The 26669-nt window shown below is 41.3% G+C and overlaps 1 protein-coding gene across 7 annotated transcripts in view; it reads left to right on the forward strand.

The window, feature by feature from the left end:
• The first annotated feature begins 10971 nt into the window (after positions 1-10971).
• The window catches only part of SPATS2L (spermatogenesis associated serine rich 2 like), a 183926-nt gene continuing 168228 nt past the window's right edge, over positions 10972-26669 (forward strand). For 2 of the 7 annotated variants that reach the window (XM_053596714.1, XM_053596712.1), the window contains exon 1: positions 11110-11219. The gene's annotated coding sequence lies outside the window, so the exon portion shown is untranslated. Of the gene's footprint in view, positions 11445-11480; positions 11750-26669 lie in introns of those variants that run through there. The other 5 variants (XM_053596708.1, XM_053596717.1, XM_053596709.1 and 2 more) reach the window with 4 other exon arrangements.

Below are 26669 nucleotides of genomic sequence, written 5' to 3' on the forward strand. Positions count from 1 at the left end.
TTTAGGGCACCTGGTGTACACAGTGTTCTGACTTGGTCTTATCACTCAAAAAGACATCATGGACATGCTTCCCTGTCAACACATACACATTTACCCCCATTTTGGACTGTTATTGATGATTCCATAGTGTACATGTGTCTAGTTTAGTTAACTATTCCTCTGTAAGTGTGGATGTGTGCTCCAGAGTTTTTAGGCTCTTATAAAAAAACTACAATAGACATACATGTAAATATATTTTTGTACACTTAGTATTTCTTCAGGAGAGACTATTTGTAGTAAAAAAATACAAAGGATATGTGCATTTTAAATATTTATAGGTGTTGCAAGTATATACACTCACAAACACTTGATATTAAAACTTTTTTAGCCAATCTGATAAATATAAGACGTTATCTTATTGTTACCCACACTCTGATCAGTGGTGAGGTCGAGTAGGCTTTCGTATACTTATCAGCACAAATTCCTTCTTTTGAGAATTGTCTCTTCATGTCTTTTTTCTCCATTTTCTTATTTTGCTTTTTTTTAAAATATTAATTTCTAGAATACACACATATATTAATCCTTTCCTGGTGTGTATACAAGCTGCATACATTTTCTCCCATTACTCCCAGGTAACACTGTCTATGGTAGAGAAATGTTAAAATTTTTGTAATCATATGTGTTTAATCTTTTCTATAATAACTTCTGGTGTTTTGCCATGGTTTTTCTAGCTAATATTATAAAGATTCCCTTATATTTTCTTTTAGTGTTTTATAGTTTTCGTATGTTTAGATTATTAACCTAGCTGTAATTTTTTCCCAGAATATGGACTAAGATAGTATACTAGTTATGCTTAACTCAACAGAAGTTTTTTTTGCTCAGATAACAGTTCACTGTGGGTGTTCAGTAAGGAGACACTATCAGGAGACTCCTAGACTCCTTCCATCTTATTTCTACCCTCCTTTAGGTAAGGGGTCAATAAATTTCTGCCCACAGGCCACATCCAGCCCACTGCCTGTTTTTATAAATAAGTATTATTGGAACATAGCCTTGCTCATTGTTTAACACATATGGCTGTTTTCCCATGAAATAGCAGAAATCGGTAGTTAATGATGGCATCTGTATGACTCACAAAGCCTAAAATATTTACCATATAGCCCTTTGTAGAAAAGTTGACTGACTCCTCCTTTGAAGTCTGAAGGTCTTTAGTTTCCACAAGGCAGATGGGGAAGAGAGATCACACAAGAGGCTTTCCGTGGGTGGCCCTGGCAATGAAGTACAAAACTTTCACCTACATTTCACTGGAACTCAGTCACCTGGCCTCTGGCCTTACCTACCAAATTGAGAAGCTAGGAAATGTAAAGTAGTTATACATACAGGCCATTCTTTGCCAAGGATACTTTGCAGTTATTCATTTCTTTCTTCCTCTCTATCATTAATCGGAATAGGCTAGATTACACTACAGAAACAATCCTTCAATCTCAGTTGCTTAGAACTCAAAGGTTTACTTCTTGTTCACAATGCAAATCCACCAAGGTTCAGCAGGGACAGCATTGCTCAGTGTGGGCATTCACTCCAGCCAGACGGAGTGGCCACTACCATGCCACTTCATGCTGCAGTACTGACAGCAAAAAAGAATGTGGTGACATGTGTACCCAGGTGCCAGCTCTTAACTTCTGCCTGAGTGATACTCATCACTTCCATCTACCTTCCACCAGCTGAAGCAACTGGTGGGAAAGTGCCATCACGCCATGTGCTTTGAAAGGAAGCAGAGCTGAAATGCCTGTGAAAAGCCCCATAGAGAGCACACTCTGACACACCCACCACAGTCACCCCCTACCTAATTAGGAGCAACAACCCAGATTCCATTCAGTCGCTGTACCCAAAGTCCAGGATCCCTAGATGGTGAGCACCCTCCCCATTAGGTCTGAACATTGCCTAGTGATCTGGAACTTAGCAACTAAAATCATTCTCTGTCCCCACCACTTCTTCAGGCACCAAAATTCCAATAAATTCTCAAGGAATTATGGCCTAAAACAGGCTTCCTGGATCTGAGCTACTTCTATGAATGTGAACCCTGCCGTAAAGGATCAAGCCAAGAGAGCCTGGCATGATGATGGGTGGAAAGGAGGGATTGTGGCATTTTGCAGAAATCAGTACTGTAAGAAAAAAGCCTATTGAAAGACCTGGGATTGTTCCTCTACGCTTACAACTCAGTGCCTTGAATAAAGGGTGCAGGTGACAATATAGGAGAGAGCGGTAGGCATTGATGTCTGCATGAAAACATTAGAAAATATAAACAAACATACTTTGTTCATCCCTCAGAAAAACACTTGCTCTTGTGGTTTTTGTTTGTTTGCTGAAGGAAAAAACATCCACTTTTCTACTTAGTTGAGAAAACAGAAAAATGAGACTGACGGATCATAATCACAGAGAATCATTTTGAACAACAGCATCAAACTAGCATTAGATAGATAAGCTCTGATCACATTTTCAATGTGACTTTTCAAATAAACTTTCTTTTTTTTTTTTTTTTTTTTTTTTTTTTTTTATTGTTGGGGATTCATTGAGGGTACAATAAGCCAGTTACACTGATTGCAATTGTTAGGTAAAGTCCCTCTTGCAATCATGTCTTGCCCCCATAAAGTGTGACACACACTAAGGCCCCACCCTCCTCCCTCCATCCCTCTTTCTGCTTCCCCCCCATAAACTTAATTGTCATTAATTGTCCTCATATCAAGATTGAGTACATAGGATTCATGCTTCTCCATTCTTGTGATGCTTTACTAAGAATAATGTCTTCCACTTCCATCCAGGTTAATACGAAGGATGTAAAGTCTCCATTTTTTTTAATAGCTGAATAGTATTCCATGGTATACATATACCACAGCTTGTTAATCCATTCCTGGGTTGGTGGGCATTTAGGCTGTTTCCACATTTTGGCAATGGTAAATTGAGCTGCCATAAACAGTCTAGTACAAGTGTCCTTATGATAAAAGGATTTTTTTCCTTCTGGGTAGATGCCCAGTAATGGGATTGCAGGATCGAATGGGAGGTCTAGGTTGAGTGCTTTGAGGTTTCTCCATACTTCCTTCCAGAAAGGTTGTACTAGTTTGCAGTCCCACCAGCAGTGTAAAAGTGTTCCCTTCTCTCCACATCCACGCCAGCATCTGCAGTTTTGAGATTTTGTGATGTGGGCCATTCTCACTGGGGTTAGATGATATCTGAGGGTTGTTTTGATTTGCATTTCTCTAATATATAGAGATGATGAACATTTTTTCATATGTTTGTTAGCCATTCGTCTGTCATCTTTAGAGAAAGTTCTATTCATGTCTCTTGCCCATTGATATAAGGGATTGTTGGCTTTTTTCATGTGGATTAATTTGAGTTCTCTATAGATCCTGGTTATCAAGCTTTTGTCTGATTGAAAATATGCAAATATCCTTTCCCATTGTGTAGGTTGTCTCTTTGCTTTGGTTATTGTGTCCTTAGCTGTACAGAAGCTTTTCAGTTTAATGAAGTCCCATTTGTTTATTTTTGATGTTGTTGCAATTGCCATGGCAGTCTTCTTCATGAAGTCTTCCCCCAGGCCAATATCTTCCAGTGTTTTTCCTATGCTTTCTTTGAGGATTTTTATTGTTTCATACCTTAAATTTAAGTCCTTTATCCATCTTGAATCAATTTTTGTGAGTGGGGAAAGGTGTGGGTCCAGTTTCAGTCTTTTACATGTAGACATCCAGTTCTCCCAACACCATTTATTGAATAGGGAGTCTTTCCCCCAAGGTAAGTTCTTGTTTGGATTATCAAAGATTAGGTGGTTGTAAGATGTTAGTTTCATTTCTTGGTGTTCAATTCGATTCCAAGTGTCTATGTCTCTGTTTTTGTGCCAGTACCATGCTGTCTTGAGCACTATGGCTTTGTAGTACAGACTAAAATCTGGTATGCTGACGCCCCCAGCTTTATTTTTGTTACTAAGAACTGCCTTAGCTATACGGGGTTTTTTCCGGTTCCATACAAAACGCAGAATCATTTTTTCCAAATCTTGAAAGTACGATGTAGGTACTTTGATAGGAATGGCATTGAATAGGTAGATAGCTTTGGGAAGTATAGACATTTTAACAATGTTGATTCTTCCCATCCATGAGCATGGTATGTTCTTCCATTTGTTAATATCCTCTGCTATTTCCTTTCTGAGGATTTCATAGTTTTCTTTATAGAGGTCCTTCACCTCCTTCGTTAGGTATATTCCTAGGTATTTCATTTTCTTTGAAACTATGGTGAAGGGAGTTGTGTCCTTAATTAGCTTCTCATCTTGACTGTTATTGGTGTATACAAAGGCTACTGACTTGTGGACATTGATTTTATATCCTGAAACATTACTGTATTTTTTGATGACTTCTAGGAGTCTTGTGGTTGAGTCTTTGGGGTTCTCTAAGTATAAGATCATGTCGTCAGCAAAGAGGGAGAGTTTGACCTCCTCTGCTCCCATTTGGATTCCCTTTATTTCCTTGTCTTGCCTAATTGTATTGGCTAGAACTTCCAGCACTACGTTGAATAGTAAAGGTGACAGAGGACAACCTTGTCTGGTTCCAGTTCTAAGAGGAAAAGCTTTCAGTTTTACTCCATTCAGTAAAATATTGGCTGTGGGTTTGTCATAGATAGCTTCAATCAGTTTTAGAAATGTGCCACCTATGCCTATACTCTTCAGAGTTCTAATTAGAAAAGGATGCTGGATTTTATCAAATGCTTTTTCTGCATCTATTGAGAGGATCATGTGATCTTTATTTTTGCCTCTGTTAATATGGTGGATAACGTTTATAGACTTGCGTATGTTAAACCAGCCTTGCATCCCTGGGATGAAGCCTACTTGATCATGATGAATGACATTTTTGATGATAAGCTGTAATCTATTGGCTAGGATTTTGTTGAGAATTTTTGCGTCTATGTTCATGAGTGAGATTGGTCTGAAATTCTCCTTTTTGTTTGGGTCTTTTCCTGGTTTTGGTATCAGGGTGATGTTTGCTTCATAGAATGTGTTGGGGAAGATTCCTTCTTCCTCAGTTTTTTGGAATAATTTCTGCAGTACAGGAATAAGCTCTTCCTTGAAGGTTTGATAGAATTCTGGAGTGAAGCCATCTGGACCAGGGCATTTTTTAGTTGGAAGCTTTTTTATTGTTTCTTTGATCTCAGTGCTTGAAATTGGTCTGTTCAGGAGGTCTATTTCTTCCTGGCTAAGTCTAGGGAGAGGGTGTGATTCCAAATATTGATCCATTTCCTTCACATTGTCAAATTTCTGGGCATAGAGTTTCTGGTAGTATTCAGAGATGATCTCTTGTATCTCGGTGGGATCAGTTGTTATTTCCCCTTTATCGTTTCTGATTGAGGTTATTAGAGATTTTACTTTTCTATTTCTAGTTAGTCTGGCTAATGGTTTATCTATTTTATTTATTTTTTCAAAAAACCAACTCCTTGTTTCATTAATTTTCTGAATGATTCTTTTGTTTTCAATTTCATTGATCTCTGATTTGATTTTGGATATTTCTTTTCTTCTACTGAGTTTAGGCTTAGATTGTTCTTCTTTTTCCAATTCCAGAAGATCTCTTGTGAGATTGTTGATGTGCTCTCTTTCTGTTTTTCGAATGTAGGCATCTAAAGCGATGAATTTTCCTCTCAAAACTGCTTTTGCAGTATCCCACAGGTTTTGGTAGCTTGTGTCTTCATTGTTGTTATGCTCAAGGAAGTTAATGATTTCCTGTTTTATTTCTTCCTTCACCCATCTGTTATTCAACAGAAGATTGTTTAATTTCCATGCCTTTGGGTGGGCTTGAGCATTTTTGTTAGAGTTGAGTTCCACCTTTAGTGCCTTATGGTCTGAAAAGATACAAGGTAAAATTTCAATTCTTCTGATTCTGTTGATATTTGTTTTGTGTCCCAGGATATGATCAATTTTGGAGAATGTTCCATGGGGTGATGAGAAGAATGTATATTCTTTATCTTTGGGGTGGAGTGTTCTATATGCATCTATCAAGCATAGTTGTTCTAGGGTCTCATTTAAATCTCTTACATCTTTGTTTGATTTCTGTTTAGAGGATCTGTCCAGCTCTGTAAGAGGTGTGTTAAAGTCCCCTGTTATGATGGTATTATCAGATATCATATTGCTCAGACTGAGTAAGGTCTGCTTCAGGAATCTGGGAGCATTTAAATTGGGTGCATAAATATTTAGAATTGAAATGTCTTCTTGTTGTAGTTTTCCCTTGACCAATATAAAGTGACCATCTTTGTCTTTTTTGACTTTAGTTGCTTTAAATCCACATGTATCTGAAAATAAGATTGCAACTCCTCTTTTCTTCTGAATTCCGTTTGCCTGAAAAATTGTCTTCCAACCCTTGACTCGGAGCTTTAATTTGTCTTTTGAGGCCAGGTGTGTTTCTTGCAGACAGCAAATGGATGGCTTGTGTTTTTTAATCCAGTCAGCCAATCTATGTCTCTTCAGTGGGGAATTCAAGCCATTAACATTTATTGAGATAATTGATAAGTGTGGTAGTATTCTATTCGTCTTATTTGGTGAGAGTCCATTGTTTAATCTTATCTTTTGCATCAGTGTGGAGGTTAGGTTTTGTCCTTTGATTTCTGAGTTCTTACTTTGCTGCTGATCCATTGTGGTGGTCAGTGTGCAGAACAGGTTGAAGTATTTCCTGTAGAGCTGGTCTTGTTGTGGCGAATTTCCTCAATGTTTGTATATCCGTAAATGATTTGATTTCTCCGTCAATTCTGAAGCTTAGCTTAGCAGGGTACAGAATTCTGGGCTGAAAATTGTTCTGTTTAAGTAGATTAAAGGTAGATGACCATTGTCTTCTTGCTTGGAAAGTTTCATTAGAGAAGTCTGCGGTAACTCTGATGGATTTGCCCCTGTAGGTCAACTGGCGCTTACTCCTGGCAGCTTGCAGAATCTTTTCTTTTGTCTTGACTTTGGACAGGTTCATCACAATGTGTCTTGGAGAAGCTCGGTTAGAGTTGAGGCGACCTGGGGTCCGATATCCCTCTGAAAGCAGTGTGTCAGACTCCTTGGTGATGTTTGGGAAATTTTCTTTTATAATATTCTCTAGTATGGCTTCCATTCCTCTGGGGCATTCTTCTTCCCCTTCTGGAATTCCTATAACTCGTATGTTGGAACGCTTCATAAAGTCCCATAATTCTGACAGTGAACGTTCTGCTTTCTCTCTCTTCTTTTCTGCCTCTTTTACTGTCTGAGTTATCTCAAGAACTTTGTCTTCTACCTCTGAAATTCTTTCTTCTGCATGGTCTAACCTGTTGCTGATACTTTCCATTGTATCTTTAAGTTCCCTAATTGACTGTTTCAGTTCCTTCAGGTCTGCTATATGCTTTTTATATTCTTCATATCGTTCATCTCTTATTTGATTCTGTTTTTGGATTTCCTTTTGGTTATTTTCCACTTTATTAGCAATTTCCTTCATTGTTTCCATCATTTCTTTCATTGTTTTCAACATGTGTATTCTAAATTCCCTTTCTGTCATTCCTAACATTTCTATACTGGTGGAATCATCTGCAGTAGCTACCTCATGGTCCCTTGGTGGGGTTGTTCTAGACTGGTTCTTCATGTTGCCTGGAGTTTTCTGCTGATTCTTCCTCATGAGTGATTTCTTTTATCTGTTTCCTTGCCCTAATTTTCCTTTCACTTCCTCTTGCTCTTTAAGTTCTTGTGCCTGTGGACTAAGGGTTATAGGACCAGAAGGGTGAGAAGGTTGAAGAGCAAAAAAAGGGGATGAAAGAAAGGAGGACCGAGTGATAAGAAAAAAAGAAAGATAGAGAAAGGAGAGGGGGTGGGTATAAGGAATATTGACAAAAAGAAGAGAGGCACAGAAAGAGGGAGACAGGGCAATATAGGTGTACAATAGGGTACTTTGACACAACCTTAAAAAACCCCACCTTCTGGGGGTGCCCAGTTGCGTGGTTCCCTTGAGGTCAGCAGCTCTTTGCTAACCTGATCAGACACAGTACCCCACCTCCACCAAGTAGAGAGGAAAGACAAAAATGCTATAAATCAAACCAAAAGAAGCAAACAGAAAACTTTACGGGGATAAAATTGGGTGAAAAACCAAATTATATCGGTAGAAACACTAGCAAAAATGAAGTTGAAGTTATTAAAAAAGGCAGCAATGGGAAATTATAATTAAACTAGGAAAATTGAGAAAGAAAAAGGGATCTGTGTGGAAAAGATTGAAATTAAAAAAACAAAAGAACATCAGCAACGTCAAAATAAACAAACAAAAAAAAACAACCAAACCAAAAAAAAAAAGAAGAAAAAAATACACAACCAAAAACAAAGCAGTTTGTATATGTTATTGAATATTGTCTGGGCAACACGTGGTCTTCTGGGGTATGAGATGTTAGTCACAGTTCTGATACGACTGGAGGCTGCTGATTTCTCAAACCCCAGCAGGTAGACACCCTAAATCTGTCTTCAGCCTACTTAAAAGGCACTTTGAACTTGTAAACTTGCTGAGCAGAAGCTTTCCCAGCTTTCTCGCTGGAATCGCTGCTGAAGTGGCTATGCACTTACTCAGTGTGCCAAAAGCGATCTCACTCTGCCCCTGAGGGTTAGGGCTGCAAGGCGGCTCAGACCCCACCCTTAGGCTACTTGGTTGCTGGGTTACCAGCTCCCACCCGTTTCTAGCTCTGGGACCCTGAGGGCGGAGCTTGCCGGGGCAGATCACTGACAATGGATCCGTGTGACCCACCGCCAAACACTATCAGCTCCGTCTGGCTCAGCGGCTCAGACTGGGGCCCTAGACAACGGCCAAAGTTCTCCGCACTCCCGCTCAGGCCTTCCCCAAGGCAGTTCAACTCAGTGCCAAGTCCAAGGACATCAAAACAGTTCACAGGTAAGGCCTTTCTGGTTTGCAGTCTCGCTGCTACTCAACTTACAGTTGTGGGCGGGTTTAGACGGATTGAACACACGCGACCACTTGCCGGCTTTCCACTGTTTTAGTCCTCCTCTTGGGGTCCAGAAGTCTCTCGCTGACTCCCTGTATTTTCATAGGAGTGATGATAGGCAGTTCCCACCAGCCAGAGATGCCTGGAGTCCTATCTCCCCAGACTCACGGTGCCCAGATGCAAGGAAGCTGTTACTCGGCTGCCATCTTGCTCCGCCTCCATCTCAAATAAACTTTCAATACCTGGTGAAAACACCATTATATCTTTTTGTCTTCTATTTCTTTGAATTTTTGTATCTCCATGGGTCAATAAGAATATAATTCAGATGTTTTAAAATCATTTATGCTTAACTCGTCAAAATGCATTGTTAAGTTGTTTGATGGGCACGAAGCTTTTCCATGTGTTCCAATAAGCATTTTAAATCCTCTCTACCAAAAACAGAAGTTTTCATTTTTTTCTAGAAAAAAATTTATTTGAACAGCAAAAGGTTCAATTTTGATTTGAAACCCACTGTCTAAAAAACTTTTGAAAGTCTGATTTCTTTTGCTGGGCCCCTCTGCTAACTTTCGAAAGATGTAATTGCTTTCTTCAGAGTTACTTTATACTATCCTGGGGGAGACCTCCATGCCCTGCAGAGAATTAGTTTTAGTCTAGTTTGTGGTATAGTAGCTGCTGGTGCACTCTTACTTTCCATTTGTTGGTTTTTTGTTTTTTTTTTTTAATCAATTCACTGCTTTAACATCTTTACTATCAACACACATAGCAGTTATTTTTATAGTCACTACTTACAGTACTTAGTGGGGAAACAGCCCTTAACTATAAAAGGCCATATATGGGCTTCTGAAAACCCTTTCTTTCCTCTGGTGATATTCAGTCCTTGAAAGCATTTTTCTATCAGACTTCACTAAGCAAGTTGGATTTGGAGTCCCAGAAAGATTATGAAGTGGTAGGAGAAAGAAATGAAGGCTGAATTCAATGTCACTGCCAAAGCTCTTCCCAGAAAAGAATTACATTATTACTCACTTTGGAGTTCTAATTATGAAGGAAACGTCCCCATAACTTGATTATTTTGCCAGAGTGCATAAAATTCCAAGTTAAATCGCTACAGATTAGCTATTACGGCTGAACTTCTTGAGCAATGGGGTGATGCTTGCCTTTTATATATAGAATGGCTTCTAGAAGCAAGCTTTCCTATCTGTAGCACAGGTGGGGCCAGACCATCTAGGTTCAAATCTTTCCTCCATCAGTTACTAGCTAAACACCTCTGTGCCTAAGTTGCTGTCTGTGAAAAAATAAAACAGGACGGCATAATGGGGTTGTGGGAAGGATTAAATGGTACTTAGCACTAGCGAATGTTTATTAAATAAATTCTATGATCACACACCAATCCTAGGTGACCCTAAGGTGACCTTACGGTGATCCATAAGGTAGGTAAAACAACCACAAGTCATGTAAGAAAACGAGTTTCTTTCATTTTAGCTCCTCTCTTCCTCACTACGGCTGTGCTTTGTCAGCAGCGACAGTTATGTTAGCAGATTTGAACTTCACCAGAAAGATGTTTGTATTTTATTTCAAATTATGAATTCCTGAAGATCGGGATGGTCTATGATTCTGTGGTGCACTCGCGGGGGCCCATTAGAGTCTGGAGATTGAGAAGCATAAAGTACTCTGGTATGATATTTGTAAAGCTTTTGACACCTAAGGAGCTGCTGAAAAACAGTTACTGGTATTGAGAAAAAAGGAAGCTAAGAAGTCACCCTTCAAAAAAAAAAAAAAAAATTGGAGAGCTGCCTGCTTTTCACTCTGCTGCCTCTGGAAGAGGGGTGTTATCTAAAGTGCTTCCATCATGAATAATGATTGAGAAACTGCCTTTACTCTCGGGCTACTGTACTCCCAGGCAGCCACCTATCTGTAACTTGGTTACCACACACACGTTTAGAGCCAGCGTGGAGCGCGGCCGCCGCGGGAGGGGGCCCAGCGCCCCAGGGTAGCCGGCTTTCCAGGCTCAGTCCGAGCCCTGGCTCCTCTTCCGAGCCTGATTTTTCAGGTCACTTCCGAATAGGCTCCCTTTGTTTACATTTTGAGCTTGGCTCTGCTCCAGAAAGCATTACTACAATCTAAAAAAGAGAAGCATCTTGCATTTGCAGACAGTGCCCGGGGGAGCAAAGTTCATTTCCCTGGGCAGAGGAGGACAATTCTCTTGTAACACGTGCCAGTGATGACAAAATCTTTCAGTTAACAGAAAGACTTTCAGTGAAGTAGAGGTTTGAGGGAAAGGCGAGAAGGTTGGTGTGGGGCAAGCAAGCAAAGTGCGGAAGCTATACGGGGATTTTTCTAGAAAGTGGGGTGGGAAAGGAGCTGGGGTGGGAAAGGAGCTAGGGAGGGCGTGCAGAGAGAAGGGATCTGTGTCAGAACGTGCGTGTGAGCGGATACAAAACCCGAGAGAGGCGTGAGCAGCGCCGTGTGTGCGAGCGGGAGCGAGGGGCGCCGGCTCGGGGTGTGTGCGCTTGGTGAGTGACACCGAGGGGCGGGCTGGCCGGCGGGCCGGCGGGCGGGGGCAGCTGCGAGGGGCGGGAGTGTCCCTGCGTGGAGCGGCCGAGCCGGAGTTGTGTCAGTGAAGGAATCCAGTCCCGGGGCCGAGCCGGCTGCGCCCTCCGCCGCGAGCGCCGGCAGCGCGGGGCGAGCTCAGGACAGCGCGCGGCCCAGGCAGCGGCTCCCGCTCGGCCGGCCCTCCGCGCCGCAGGGGCCGCCACCTCCCCCGGCACCGCGCCCCCGGCCCCGGCCTGGGACAGAACGGCCGGCGCTCGGCGCAGAGGTAAGTGTGGGACCCCCGCCGCCGCCTGCCGGGACCCGCTCCGGGCCAGCCGGTCCGGCCCGGGGCGCGGGCGGACGCGGCGGGCCTGAGCAGCCGGGACGAAGACTCCGGCCGGGCAGCTCGTTCCGCAGCCCGGCGCCCAGCCCCCGCCGCCTCCCGGGGCGCTGGGTGTGGCCCGCGCTCCGCGCCGACGCGGACTGGCGGCGCGGACCGGACGCGGAGGTCGCCGTCTTTTCTTTCGCGGGCCGGGCGGGCGAGCGGCTGGAGGCGGTGGCTCGGGCGCACATTTGCGCGCCCCGGGGCGGGCGTGTGGCCGCCGCGCTCCGACGTGGACCCGTCGGCTCCGGATCCAAATCACCCGCGGCCGCGGTCCCTCTCCTGCCCTCCTCCCGTGCGGGCGCCCCATCCAGTACCAAACCCGAGCGAGCCCCGCCGCCGCCTGCCGCCTTCTGGCTCCGAGCTGCGGAGCTGCCCGCCTGAGGCGGCCGGGACCATCCGGCCCCCAGCTCCCGGCGGGGAACGGGAGCCCGGAAACCCACGCCCCTCGGCGCCCGGGGCCCGCGCGTTCGCGTACACGCTGCGATGGCAGGCGCGGGTGACAGGAGTAGACGCCGAGCGCCCCGGCGGCGCCAGGAAGGGGTTGTGCCGCGGCATCTGGTCGGGTGCACCGCGGACTCCGCAGGAGGCGGACGGAGCCGAAGACTGGGCTGTCTCGGAGGCGCCGAGAGGGCTCTTCCCGCCCTCCCGACGAGCTTGACTTTGGCCGGTCTCCGAAGGTTGCCCTGCTGGATCGCACTCTGCTCCGCGGCTCACGCCTTCTGCAGACGCCGGGGTGCAGGGCCGAGACTTTCCCCTGGACGTGGATGCGAACGAAACCTCCCATCTTTGCGAGTGGCGGTTTCCAGTTATCCGAGTGGGGGTAGGGTGAGGAGCGCGATGTATGGGTTTGTGAACTTGAAAAGCTTTTCCGTTTTCAGCGATCCTGGTTTTAGCGCCTATCAAGGACTTGGAGACCTGACTGTTTAATTAAAGATTCTTTATGTACAGCATTTTTCTTCGAGTTTACTACATGGTTTGTAGCTTGAGAACTGGTGAAAGTCACTGAGCTTCAAACATAGCTTCTTTCCTTACATAAAATGTTACGTGTAATATTTTCACCTGCTTATTTAAAAAAAAAAAAGACATTTAAGTATTTACCAGGCCCCCTCACAAACTTTAAGAAAAAACAACTCTAAAATTTTAGAACCAGTACAGAGAAAGTGGTTCTATGTTAGTATTTTAAAGAGTAAGGTCGTGTGACATTTACAGCATTGTTTTAGTTTGTCTTAAAGAAACAATTCACTGCCACTGTGATTGAGTCTGTTTTCCAGAGATTAAGCAGATGTGTAATATGGCAGGGGAAAGAAAGGACAGGAAGTCAAAATCGCTTCATTCTAGTGGGGAAGGCAGGGCAGGAGAGGGACCATTCAAGTAACACAACCACTTATTTTGAAAGATACTCTAAAAACAAAGTACAAAGTTGCCTTCTGGATAAAGTATTTTATAGGCCTTATGAAATTGTGTTACTTAACCAGAAAGCAATGTGTTGTTAGATGGGAGCAATGTTATCTAGTAACTATGTTTAAAAATATCTGTGTTTGATAATATTTGCTGGATTTTAAATGGGGAAAAATCAACTTTGGGAATGATCTATTTGGACAAGACAAATACTGCAGTCTCTAATTAGAGTTTTGGAATAAACTCAAGCTGTGTTAAAACCTATTTTATGGAGGAGCGGAACAGAAAACATGTCAAATTCTGTATGTGTGGCTTTAAATCCACACACACAGAGACACACTCCCACAAGCTAGAGACCAGCCTCAAAAGATAATTTGCATAAAAATACAATCACTTGAATGCAGAGACTATTTGAGAGGTTAGTAAAAACTGAACATCTGGGGAAGGAGTGAATTAATTGGCAATTTTCTTTCTTTAATCCTTGAAAATATTAAATAATTTCCTAAGAATCAACTTAGTTTAATGTGCACATTTAGACAGGCAAAATGAACGAGACTCCTTTTGTATTCATTTTGTTTCAGGGAGTCTTCAGTTGATAGTTTCTCTGCTTGCACTGATTTTCAAGAGGCCATTGTGAAGAGAGGTTATTACAGCTTGTGTAGCTGCTCTGCCATGCCAGTAATGATGGAGAAAAGAAAATACTTAGACCGCACCATTGCAGTCTTTGAAGCACTGCCAGTCTGTAGCATCTTACAGACCAGATCACCTTTGCCATGTAAATGATAGTACTTTCCATCAGAAGTTAAGCTTTAGAAATATCTCACCTTTGGTCCTAATTTTTATCAGTTCCTCAGTCTGCAATCAGGAAATTGTGCTACCATTCACCATGTGTGTGGAGGGCACAGGTAGTCTTTACTCTGTTACTGTTACACAGTTTCAGTCAGTCTCTTAGGAGGTGAGCCAGGATAAGAACTTCTGGTTACATTTTTGACAAGATGAAAGCAGTTGAGGCTGTTCACAGTGAGATGTTGGTTGTTCCCACCTGCCTTGCCATGTGGCCAGAATAGGTACTGCTCAGACCCTGCTCCATAGTGCTTCCTTCTTAATCCTCTTCTGTAGCATTTTTACTCTTATTTGACTCTGATAATTAGGCCATATATTGGTTAAAATTTCTGTACACAGAACAGCAGCTTTTATAAGCATGACACAGGACATGAGTGTAGATACAGCATGTAGACAGAAATAAGTGATTGGGCCTATTTATTGATCTCTGAAAGGTTGTACATAATTCAACTAATCAATTCATTCCATCACTGTTCTACCTTAGAGTGTAATCACACAATTAAAATATGATTTTCATGATACAAACAGTTAAAAATCCAGTAAACATAATTATAGAAGAAAAACAAACCTTTCTTTTTTCTTCCTTTTTTTTGAAGCAGTCTGCTATGAAGGTGTTATTTCCTTGACACATCAAAATGGCTAATTTGGAATTGTGATGCTTGTTATGTAAATAGACCATATGTTGAATTTCTACAGAAGTTTATTCGTTCAGTGTTGTGGTAATGGATAGGATCCCCTAAGTACCATAGCTGAGAAAAATAGACCTTAAAGATATATTTCCCTCTCCTATTTTTATTGTTTTTATTATTTTTGTTTAGTAGCTTGTATTTTTATTTTTCTAATAAAAAAATTAAATGTGATGTTCTCTATCCTTACATCATACAGATCTTTGTCTCTAGTACTGATCAGACCTCCTTCTCATTTATCCACTTGCTTAATTAGTGAACTATTCGAGGTAAACACCTTGCTGTCAGGCTGAAGGATACCTGCCTGATAACAAACCTTTCATATTCTTTGCTAAACTTATTCTTTTTATGATGAAAAGACTTCTCCTTCTCTTGATACTTTTAGCATTCTCTTCATCACTGCTACTGGAGATCTAGAAACCAACCATCCCTGACTCTTCCCTCTCCAACTGCCACTGTGAAACTGGCCATCTCATCCAAACACTTCCTTTGTTAAGCTTGAGCCAGCCCCCATCTTTCCTTTCAATTCTTTACTCTCCCTTTTTGATCCGAGGCCAGCCGCCATCGGCTGTTTTCTAAGATGATTAAAGTCTGCATCTTGGTCTCCCTGTCATTGAGTTTCCCCATTCTGCACACTTCTACCACATCAGCCTTCATTAGAACTCTTCTCCAAGGATTGTCTCATGGAAACACTGCCCGAACTCTGGTTTCTCTGATTCTAAAGCTGGAGCAAATACTTTCTGTGGCCCCCCACATCATCCGACCTCTCTACCTGGTTTTAATGTAACTAACAGTCTTGCCCCAGATTAACTCACCAACTTTATTTTCTGCTTCTCCCCAATGTGAATCTTCTGTTCCTATTAGTTGGATCTCACTGCCCTTCTAGAATGACATGCTCATTTCCACTTGTACCCTTTTGTTCATGCTCTGTCTTTTAGAATGCCTTTTCCTATTTTCTCTGGTCTACCTGCCCTGATCATGTTACTATTACTAGTTTCTTTTGCCCTTTGTCTTCAGCGTTCTTTTAGACCATGAGATCCTCTGTCACACTGTTGTATGCTTCATTCTTGTTTTCTCAAGTAGGTTGTGAGTTCCTTGAGGGCACTGGTGTACCTGGTGTGCTTTGTATTCTATCTTTGAACCCTTAATGGGCCGTTGGTCATAGCAAGCACTGATAAATGTTACCTGTGCAATGAGTAGAAGGGTGAATGTTTTGTTTTGTTTTCTTAATGATGGGCTTCAATATTGACTCTCTGGAGTGCTCACCATTGGATCCCAGGGCCTAGCTCATAGCCTGACACCTAGTCATGTCCTCAGTAAACATTTGTTAGCATAGAAATTAATGTTGACATTGGGTAAAAGGGACAAGCATTTGAAGGAGGCATCTGTCAAGGAGATTTTCCACCATTTTTCTTCAGTGGTTCTAATCAACTTCTTCATTCATCAGCTGTGAGAATTCTGAGGACTCGGCATTTCGCAGAGTTGAGATAATGATGGAGCCTGGCAGTTGTGAGTTGGAATTAAGAAGCCTGTAGTTATTTTAAGGTGGAGTGATGGGTCCCAGTAGTGAGCAAAACTAAAAGCATTCAGGCTTTATGCCAGTATTTCATATGTAAAACAATTAGGCTAAAGTTATCAGTTATAGAAAAGTTCAGCTAATCAGTCCTAAAATTTTAGACTGTATTGCAGTGCTGGTCAACCTTTTCATTTACAAGCATCCTTGTAAATTAAAAAAAATAGTAATCTGTAAAATCCACCTGAGGGTGAAAGGTGATGCAAGGAAGAGTCTGTCATATTGTATTCAGGACAGAATTTAATTGTTTAGTAAGATTAACTTTGTACAAGGCACCATTTCTGCTGGGAAGGAGTTTATAGTCTAGTAGGAGAAATAACAAATAAAACCCAGAAGCCAAGGTCTAGGAAATCTCTCCAAAGAAATTTTCCTCCTATTGAAGGAGGGGAAGGGTCCTGGAGTGACAGTTGTTTGAGCTGATTATTGAAAGGATTTGGCAAAGATTTCAATAGCTATTACTGGGATTATAAGGATGGGGGAGGGTGACGGGTGAATTCCAGGGTTTTTTGACTCTAGCATCAATACTGTTACACTACCACTGCTTCTAAGCTGAAACCCAGCTCGGACTGTCCTGGTCACTGGTGATCTGTAGTGTTCAATAATGGATATACAGATACCTGCAATAATTGTGTGTGGTGCCAAGTGCTGAACTGACTATGAAATAATGCACAGAATAAATCTTGGAAGCAATATAACCAGTGTGTTCCTGGGTAGCATCCAGCTCCCTTAGAATGCTCAAAAAGGCCTCTTGCAATATGAAAGTGCCACTGAAGGTTGACATTTTCATAGTAATGTAAATAATGAGAGGTCTTTCCCAGATTATGTTCCCAAGCAGACAGCCATCTGTGGGATCTGCTGCCCAGTGCACCTAGCAGAGCTAAATAAAGGAATAAACACACCGTTAACTTAGAACTCTTGTCTCGGTTTTCTGGTCCTATCCCTGTGGACTATAAAGCTAGGACCAGTGGTTGTAAGTTTCAGGAAAATAGATTTGGGGTTAATATAAGAAAGGTTGCCCTCCTGTTTCAGGAGGCTAAACATGTATAAGCATAGCCTGTACCGGGCCATATCTTATTTAATTGTATGCATTTTTTCTTTTCATCCTCAAAACAGTGCTGTGACATATATACTCTTTTTACTCCCCATTTTACTGAGGAGCAAAATTGAAATCCAGAAAGGTTGAATAGATTGTAATTTATAGAACAGGTAGTTTGAGAGCAGACACTATGTGTGCACGGTGATGAAGAAAAGATGCAAACATTGGAGGCCATTGGGATTTTTTAGTCCCTTCCTAACTCTGAAGTTGATTCTTTAATTCTCTGTAGGGATCATGATGCCAATTACTGAAAAACACTAATTTATTGTTAGCAGCACCCAATTCCTAAAGATTCGGAACAAAGTAAATCATCATCACCATCGTCATCATCATCATCATCATCATCGTTATCACTTATTGATCATCCCATTTAAGTGTCACAGAGATAGGGTAGGGATTATGTACCCTTTTAAGAAGACTCTGAAGCTCAATGAAATCATATAACTTGCTCAAACCTGCAGAATTGATAAGTGGCAGGTAAACCTGTTTGGTGTCTGACCCTGAAGCTCCCACGTTCTCCCTTACCTCTGTGAGGTAAGGCACAATGACACTGAAAATATTTACCTATCAGTTCTGCACAGATGCTGACCAGCCAGAGGAGCCACTAACTATGAACAACCCTGTTTGCTGGAGGAATGATGAGTATCCCCTCAGGTGATGTTAGGGAGGTTTGGGAATGTACCAAGACCAGAGACCTGGAGTTCCAGTGCCTTCTTCCCAGGTTCAGCTGATTTTATAAATGGCATGTGGTACTATTACAGGAAAAGCCTGCGTGTGTAATTATATTGCATTTATGTTTCTAATTAAGGACAAACAATTCTGCAGTGGCGATGTTCCATCTTCTCTGTAAGTGTCCAGCTCTTTGTTCTTCTTTTCCTTCTTTCCCTCCTTCCCTCCTTTCGGTCTGAGTTATTCCTTCCAGATGCCATCCACTCTTGCTTCCTCAAGGATCTTGTTCCATTATCTCTTCTTCAGAGTCTCAACCATCCTTTTCTTTCAGCACATAAGCATACCTAAGTCTTTCTCATCCTTTATGAAAACAGAGAACAAGACAAACGAAATCCCCTCGGTCCCCTCTCCTGGTTTGGTTATGTTCCACCTCGTTCCTGGTCTTAGCAGGCAGCTCTTGCAGCACAGGTCCTCAGGTCCTCACCCCTGTCCAGCATCTCCTCCTCCCCTTCACCTCTGAGCCCCTGCAGTCCAGGCCTCTCATCCTGGCTGCCTCTGTTCTCAAGCCACCAGTTCTATTGTCCAAGATTCTCCTTTCTTTCTTGACCTTTGATGACATCTGCTTTGCTTCTTGAAATGTTGCCCACCTGTTTTCTGAGTCATCTCTCTCTCCCAGTTCTGTTTTTTTTTTTTCCCTGTTGCCCAACTGCACCATTCTGGCCTTCTGTTCAGGGTCCTTTCCTTCCAAACCTCAGCATTGCCTTCAGTTTAGCCTGCAGCCCCCTGTTCCCTCTTCACATTTGCCCTGGAGCAGCTTGTTTGTCCACTGTTTTCTGCTACCACTTAAATGCCATTGATTCCCTTGGAAATTTGCATCTCCAACCCTGAACACTTATCTGATACCTACTCCAGGTACCTTAAACTCAACAAGTTCAAAACATCACTTCCCAGCTCAATTCAGTCTATTCTTTCTGTGTTCTTTATCTCAATGCCTGAAACTTGTTTTACCAAGCTAAAAATCTGGAAGTTGTTCTAGATTTATCTCTTTTTTTCAGCCTCTACATTTTATTGGCCACCAAGCCCTGTACAGACTGTTTTCAAACTCTCTTGAATATGCTCTTTCCTCTCTGTACCATTATCATCATGACTGCCATGGCTCAGGCCCTCCTCCCTTGTCCAGACGATGGTTGCAGTGGCCTTGCTACTAGTGTCTCTGCCTTCTGCCTGGCCTGCCTCCAAATCCATGCTGCACACTGCTGCCTTTCTAAAAGGTAAATCTGATCATGACTCTCCCCTGCTGAAGGTCCTTCAGCAGAGTTTCTGCATCTGTAGGTTAAAAATCTAAGCTCCCTGTGATCTGGGCCTTCCCTTCCAGTGTGTGGCAAGTGTCCTCTAATGATCCTGGTCCCCACTGGCTACACTTGCTCATATCATCCCCACTAAAGGAAGTGAGTTGTTTAAGAAAGCATTCATGGGGGGATGGGAACAAAGAAGAGATTACACGACTGTGCTTGTCTAGTACTGTAGCCATTAGCAACATGTGGCTAATGAGCGAGTCTAAGTTGAGATGTGCTGTAAGTGTAAAATACACCACGGTTTTGAAGACTTTGTCTGAACAGAAAATGGAAAATAGCTCATGTGAAAAATTTAAATATTAATTACATGTTAAAACAGCAGTATTTTGGATATTGTGGGTTAAAAACAATATATTATGAAAGTTATTTTTACATATTTCTTTTGTTTGAATGTTGTTATTAAATTACATGCATGGGAGGCGGCGCCTGTGGCTCAGTGAGTAGGGTGCCGGCCCCATATGCCAAGGGTGGCGGGTTCGGACCCAGCCCTGGCCAAACTGTAACAGAAAAATAGCCGGGCGTTATGGCGCACGCCTGTAGTCCCAGCTGCTCGGGAGGCTGAGGCAAGAGAATCGGGTAAGCCCAAGAGTTAGAGGTTGCTGTGAGCCGTGTGACGCCACGGCACTCTACCCGAGGGCAGTACAGTGAGACTCTGTCTCTACAAAAAAAATAAATAAATAAAAATAAAATAAATTGCATGCATGGCTCACGTTGTAGTTTTATTGGACAGTGTTGTTGTAGAACGTCTCCTCATTACCAGGAGCTAAGTCCTGTGGGAGCTAAGCCTATGACCTTTTCTTTCTTTCTTTTTTTTTTTTGATTTGATTTGATTTATTTATTTTTTATTAAATCATAGCTGGTGTATATTAATGCAGTCATCGGGTATAATGTGCTGAAATATAATGTGTATATTTCATATACAATTTGAAATATTTTCATCACACTGGTTAACATAGCCTTCACGGCATTTTCTTATTGTGTTAAGACATTTATATTCTACATTTAGTAAGTTTCACATGTACCCTTGTAAGAAGCACTGTAGGTGTGGTCCCACCAATTACCCTCCCTAATTGGGTGGAGGGAGGGTGATTTTATTTTTTAAATTGTTTTTCATTTATTTATTTCAGATTAATATGAGAGTATAAATGATTAGGTTATAACGTTTGCATTAGTAAGATAAAGTCCCTGGTGTAGTTGTGTCCCACACTCGGGAGGTGTGCTGTATACCTTTACATTGTACCCGTGACGTGGGAGCACACCTATGCCCCTCCCTCCCCCCTTGCCCTTCTTTTTCCTCCTTCCCACAACTTGAATTGAATTTAATTGTGGTTTTCACTCATGTGGACTTAGAGTTGTTCATCTACTACTTTTATATTTGTATTGAGTACATTGGGTACTTGCTTTTATTTATTTCCCTTTGTTTCTTTTTTTATTTATTTTTTATTGTTGGGGATTCATTGAGGGTAAAATAAACCAGGTTACACTGATTGCATTTTTTAGGTAAAGTCCCTCTTGCAATCCTGTCTTGCCCTCAGAAGGTGTGGCACATACCAAGGCCCACCCCTCTCCCTCCTTCCCTCTCTCTGCTCTTCATTTCCCCACCCCTCCCTCCTTCTTTCTCTCTCTGCTCTCCCCTTCCCCCACCCCCACCATGACCTTAATTGTCATTAATTGTCCTCATATCAAAATTGAATACATAGGATTCATGCTTCTCCATTCTTGTGATGCTTTACTAAGAATAATGTCTTCCACGTCCATCCAGGTTAATACGAAGGATGTAAAGTCTCCATTTTTTTTAATGGCTGAATAGTATTCCATGGTATACATATACCACAGCTTGTTAATCCATTCCTAGGCTGGTGGGCATTTAGGCTGTTTCCACATTTTGGCGATTGTAAATTGAGCTGCAATAAACAGTCTAGTACAAGCGTCCTTATGATAAAAGGATTTTTTTCCTTCTGGGTAGATGCCCAGTAATGGGATTGCAGGATCAAATGGGAGGTCTAGCTTGAGTGATTTGAGGTTTTTCCATACTTCCTTCCAGAAAGGTTGTACTAGTTTGCAGTCCCACCAGCAGTGTGAAAGTGTTCCCTTCTCTCTACATCCACACCAGCATCTGCAGTTTTGAGATTTTTGTGATGTGGGCCATTCTCACTGGGGTTAGATGGTATCTCAGAGTGGTTTTGATTTGCATTTCTCTAATATATAGGGATGATGAACATTTTTTCATATGTTTATTAGCCATTCATCTGTCTTCTTTAAAGAAGGTTCTATTCATGTCTCTTGCCCATTGATATATGGGATTGTTGGCTTTTTTCATGTGGATTAATTTGAGTTCTCTATAGTTCCTAGTTATCAAGCTTTTGTCTGATTCAAAATATGCAAATATCCTTTCCCATTATGTAGGTTGTCTATTTGCTTTGGTTGTTGTCTCCTTAGCTGTACAGAAGCTTTTCGGTTTAATGAAGTCCCATTTGTTTATTTTTGTTGTTGTTGCAATTGCCATGGCAGTCTTCTTCGTGAAGTCTTTCCCGAGGCAAATATCTTCCAGTGTTTTTCCTATGCTTTCTTGGAGGATTTTTATTGTTTCATGCCTTAAATTTAAGTCCTTTATCCATCTTGAATCAATTTTTGTGAGTGGGGAAAGGTGTGGGTCCAGTTTCAGTCTTTTACATGTGGACATCCAGTTCTCCCAACACCATTTATTGAAGAGGGAGTCTTTACCGCAAGGTATGTTCTTGTTTGGTTTATCGAAGATTAGGTGGTTGTAAGATGTTAGTTTCATTTCTTGGTTTTCTATTCAATTCCAAGTGTCTATGTCTCTATTTTTGTGCCAGTACCATGCTGTCTTGACCACTATGGCTTTGTAGTACAGACTAAAATCTGGTATGCTGATGCCCCCAGCTTTATTTTTATTACTAAGCACTGCCTTAGCTATACGGGGTTTTTCTGGTTCCATACAAAATGCAGAATCGTTTTTTCCAAATCTTGAAAGTACAATGTTGGTATTTTGATAGGAATGGCATTGAATAGGTAGATTGCTTTGGGAAGTATAGACATTTTAACAATGTTGATTCTTTCAATTCATGAGCATGGTATGTTCTTCCATTTGTTAAAATCCTCTGCTATTTCCTTTCTGAGGATTTCATAATTTTCATTATCAAGGTCCTTCACTTCTTTCGTTAGGTATATTCCTAGGTATTTCATTTTCTTTGAAACTACGGTGAAGGGAGCTTTGTCCTTAATAAGCTTCTCATCTTGACTATTATTGGCATATACAAAGGCTACGGACTTGTGGACAGTGATTTTATATCCTGAAACATTACTGTATTTTTTGATGACTTCTAGGAGTCTTGTGGTTGAGTCTTTGGGGTTCTCTAAGTATAAGATCATGTCGTCAGCAAAGAGGGAGAGTTTGACCTCCTCTGCTCCCATTTGGATTTCCTTTATTTCCTTGTCTTGCCTAATTGTATTGGCTAGAACTTCCAGCACTATGTTGAATAGTAAAGGTGACAGAGGACAACCTTATCTGGTTCCAGTTCTAAGACGAAAAACTTTCAGTTTTATTCCATTCAATAAAATATTGGCTGTGGGTTTGTCATAGATAGCTTCAATAAGTGTTAGAAATGTGCCACCTATGCCTATACTCTTCAGTGTTCTAATTAGAAAAGAATGCTGAATTTTATCAAATGCTTTTTCTGCATCTATTGAGAGGATCGTATGATCTTTATTTTTGCCTCTGTTAATATGGTGAATAACGTTTATGGACTTGCGTATGTTAAACCAGCCTTGCATCCCTGGGATGAAACCTACTTCATCATGATGTATGACTTTTTTGATGATAAGCTGTAATCTATTGGCTAGGATTTTGTTGACAATTTTTGCATCTGTATTCATGAGTGAAATTGGTCTGAAATTCTCCTTTTCAGTTGGGTCTTTTCCTGGTTTTGGTATCAGGGTGATGTTTGCTTAATAGAACGTGTTGGCGAAGATTCCTTCTTCCTCGATTTTTTGGAATAATTTCTGCAGTACAGGAATAAGCTCTTCCTTGAAGGTTTGATAGAATTCTGGTGTGAAGCCATCTGGACCAGGGCATTTTTTGGCTGGAAGCTTCTTTATTGTTTCTTTGATCTCAGTGCTTGAAATTGGTCTGTTCAGGAGCTCTATTTCTTCCTGGCTAAGTCTAGGGAGAGGGTGCGATTCCAAATATTGATCCATTTCCTTCACATTGTCAAATTTCTGGGCATAGAGTTTCTGGTAGTATTCAGAGATGATCTCTTGTATCTCTGTGGGATCAGTTGTTATTTCTCCTTTATCATTTCTGATTGAGGTTACTAGAGATTTTACTTTTCTATTCCTCGTTAGTCTGGCCAATGGTTTATCTATTTTATTTGTTTTTTCAAAAAACCAACTCCTTGTTTCATTGATTTTCTGAATGATTCTTTTGTTTTCAATTTCATTGATCTCTGATTTGATTTTGGGTATTTCTTTTCTTCTACTGGGTTTAGGCTTAGATTGTTCTTCTTTTTCTAATTCCATAAGATGGCTTGTGAGTTTGTTGATGCGTACAGGTTTTGGTAGCTTGTGTCTTCATTGTTGTTATGCTCAAGGAAGTTAATGATTTCCTGTTTTATTTCTTCCTGCACCCATCTGTTATTCAACAGAAGTTGTTTAATTTCCATACCTTTGTGTGGGGTTGAACGTTTTTGTTAAGAGTTGAGTTCCACCTCTAGTGCCTTATGGTCTGAGAAGATACAAGGTAAATTTTCAGTTCTTTTTATTCTGTTGATATTTGTTTTGTGTCCCAGGATATGATCAATTTTGGAGAATGTTCCGTGGGGTGATGAGAAGAATGTATTTTCTTTATCTTTGGGATGGAGTGTTCTATATATGTCTATCAAGCACAGTTGTTCTAGGGTCTCATTTAAATTCCTTATATCTTTGTTTAATTTCTGTTTAGAGGATCTGTCCAGCTCTGTAAGAGGAATGTTAAAGTCCCCTGTTATTATGATATTATCGGATATCATATTGCTCAGACTGAGTAAGGTCTGTGTCAAGAATCTGGGAGCATTTAAATTGGGTGCATCAATATTTAGAACTGAAACATCCTCTTGTTGTATTTTTCCCTTGACCAATATAAAGTGACCATCTTTGTCTTTTTTGACTTTAGTTGCTTTAAATCCACATGTATCTGAAAGTAAGATTGCAACTCCTCTTCTCTTCTGAATTCCATTTGCCTGAAAAATTGTCTTCCAACCCTTGACTCAGAGTTTTAATTTGTCTTTTGAAGCCAGGTGTGTTTCTTGTAGACAGCAAATGAATGGCTTGTGTTTTTTAATCCAGTCAGCCAATCTGTGTCTCTTCAGTGTTGAATTCGAGTCATTAACGTTTATTGAGATAATTGATAAGCATGGTAGTGTTCTATTCGTCTTATTTTGTGAGAGTCCATTGCTTAGTTTTATCTTTTGCATCAGTGTTGTGGTTAGGTTCTGTCCTTTAATTTCTGAGTTCTTACTTTGCTGCTGATCCATTGTGATGGTCAGTGTGTAGAACAGGTTGAAGTATGTCCTATAGAGCTGGTCTTGTTTTGGCAAATTTCCTCAATGTTTGTATATCCATAAATGATTTGATTTCTCTGTCGATTTTAAAGCTTAGCTTAGCAGGGTACAGAATTCTGGGTTCGAAATCATTCTGTTTAAGTAGATTAAAGGTAGATGACCATTGTCTTCTTGCTTGGAAAGTTTCACTAGAGAAGTCTGCGGTCACTCTGATGGATTTGCCCCTGTAGGTCAACTGGCGCTTACACCTGGCAGCTTGCAGAATCTTTTCTTTTGTCTTGACTTTGGACAGGTTCATCACAATGTGTCTTGGAGAAGCTCGGTTAGAGTTTAGGCGACCTGGGGTTTCATATCCCTCTGAAAGCAGTGTGTCAGAATCTTTGGGAAATTTTCATTTATAATATTCTCTGGTATGGCTTCCATTCCTTTCGAGCATTCTTCTTCCCCTCTGGGATTCCTATAACTCGTATGTTGGAACGTTTCATAAAGTCCCATAATTGTGACAGTGAACATTCTGCTTTCTCTCTCTTCTTTTCTGCCTCTTTATCTGATTTATCTCAAGAACTTTGTCCTCTACCTCCGAAATTCTTTCTTCTGCATGGTCTAACCTGTTGCTGATACTTTCCATTGCATCTTTAAGTTCCCTAATTGACTGCTTCAGTTCCTTCAGCTCTGCTATATCCTTTCTATATTCTTCATATTGTTCATCTCTTATTTGATTCTGTATTTGGATTTCCTTTTGGTTATTTTCCACTTTATTAGCAGTTTCCTTCATTGTTTCCATCATTTTCTTCATTGTTTTCATCATGTGTATTCTAAATTCCCTTTCTGTCATTCCTAACATTTCTGTATAGGTGGAATCCTCTGTAGTAGCTACCTCATGGTCCCTTGGAGGGTTGCTCTGGACTAGTTCTTCATGTTGCCTGGCGTTTTCTGCTGATTCTTTCTCATGAGTGATTTCTTTTATCTGTTTCCTTGCCCTAATTTTCCTTTCACTTCCTTTTGCTCTTTAAGTTCCCATGCCTGTGGACTAAGGTTTTGATGAGTCCTTTTGGTACAGGACCAGAAGGATGAGAAGGTTGAAGAGCAATAAGGGCTGGAAGAAAGGAAAAGAAAGAAAGAAAAGAAAATAGAGAAAGGAGAGGGGTTGGGTAAATGGGAATATTGACAAAAAGGAGAGAGGCACAGGAAGAGGGAGACAGAGTAATATAGGTATACAGTGGGGGTACTTTGACACAATCTTAAAAAAAAAACAACCTCTCGGGGTGCCCTGTTGGGTGGTTCCCTTGAGGTCAGCAGCAATTTGTTAACGTGATCAGACACAGTACCCCACCTCCTCCAAGTAGAGAGGAAAGGCAAAAATGGTATAAATCAAAACAAAACAAGCAAACAGAAAACTTAATGGGATAAATTTGGGTGAAAATAATAGGGGTAGAAACACTAGCAAAAATGAAGTTGTAATTATTGAAAAAGACAGCAATGGAAAATTGTATTTAAACTAGAAAAATGGAGAAAGAAAAGAAAAAATCTGTACGTAAAAGGTTGAAATTAAAAAAACCAAAGGACGGGCGGTGCCTGTGGCTCAGGGAGTAGGGCGCCGGTCCCATATGCCGGAGGTGGCGGGTTCAAACCCAGCCCCGCCC

Source organism: Nycticebus coucang, chromosome 7 (assembly GCF_027406575.1).
Source record: "Nycticebus coucang isolate mNycCou1 chromosome 7, mNycCou1.pri, whole genome shotgun sequence".
Taxonomy (NCBI): Eukaryota; Metazoa; Chordata; class Mammalia; order Primates; family Lorisidae; genus Nycticebus; species Nycticebus coucang.